The following is an 896-nucleotide window of genomic DNA, read 5'->3' on the forward strand; positions in this document are numbered from 1 at the left end:
ATCCGTCAATGCAAATAAAAAACCCCACACACAACACGCTTGAAACAGGATTAGTGCCTTAATAAAGCCACCCTGCGTATGTCATCTCCGTAAAATTTAAAATATTTGTAGTGGTTTCTCTTTTATTGATTTTCATTATTCTAGGTCTGATTGCAAAATGTTGTTTGGATGGAGTACAGCTGGGGACCGCATTGCTCTCTTCCAAAAGCCTCCTCTCCTCCTGCCGTGACTCGGATTCGAACCGAGGTTGCTGCGGCCACAACGCAGAGTACTGACCACTATACGATCACGGCGAGCTACGGGACCGCTGAGCACTCAGCCTCCTTTCAGGGCTATTGCAATATTAAAATCTGTGGAAACACTGCCATCTATTGCCTAAATATGTACACTTTCTTAACACTGGGAAAGAGGAACACTGTTTCAGAAATCTCTAATTATTTGCAGGAACAGTAAGAAAGTGGCTGAACGTGGAACCGACATGGTCTTCTTGGCTGACTGGGGAAATTATATTAGGCAAGATTCACAAGAACTACTGTCCAGGAAATGGCAATCAAAATAATAAGACCGAGAGAAACTAGTCTGTTGACTCACGCTTCCTACTTTTAACCTATAATGAATATAGATTTCCCGCCCCCAGCCGCCACCACCAATTATGTTGCATTGAATGACATATGATTCTGAGCCTCTTTTGTGGTTTCTCCACCACTAGCCTTATTTCCATTTCTAACACAGCGTCGCCATAAAAAATATGGCAAGAACAAAATGGCCCGTGGACGAGAGAATCCGAAAGGCTTGTTTCTCCTATTAGAGGAAGTCAGAAGGAGTAAGCCCCGACCAAGAAAAGGCCTCTTTCCAACCCACTGATACCTAAAGCGACTTTCCCCCCAGAATATGTA

The 896-nt window shown here is 43.8% G+C and overlaps 1 non-coding gene across 1 annotated transcript; it reads right to left on the reverse strand.

Annotated features, from left to right (window-relative positions):
• Positions 1 to 221: 221 nt before the first annotated feature.
• TRNAH-GUG lies at positions 222 to 293 on the reverse strand. The gene has a single exon. It is a non-coding gene; the product is annotated as a tRNA-His (tRNA).
• Positions 294 to 896: the final 603 nt, after the last annotated feature.

Source organism: Molossus molossus, unplaced genomic scaffold, assembly GCF_014108415.1.
Source record: "Molossus molossus isolate mMolMol1 unplaced genomic scaffold, mMolMol1.p scaffold_m16_p_14, whole genome shotgun sequence".
Classification (NCBI taxonomy): domain Eukaryota; kingdom Metazoa; phylum Chordata; class Mammalia; order Chiroptera; family Molossidae; genus Molossus; species Molossus molossus.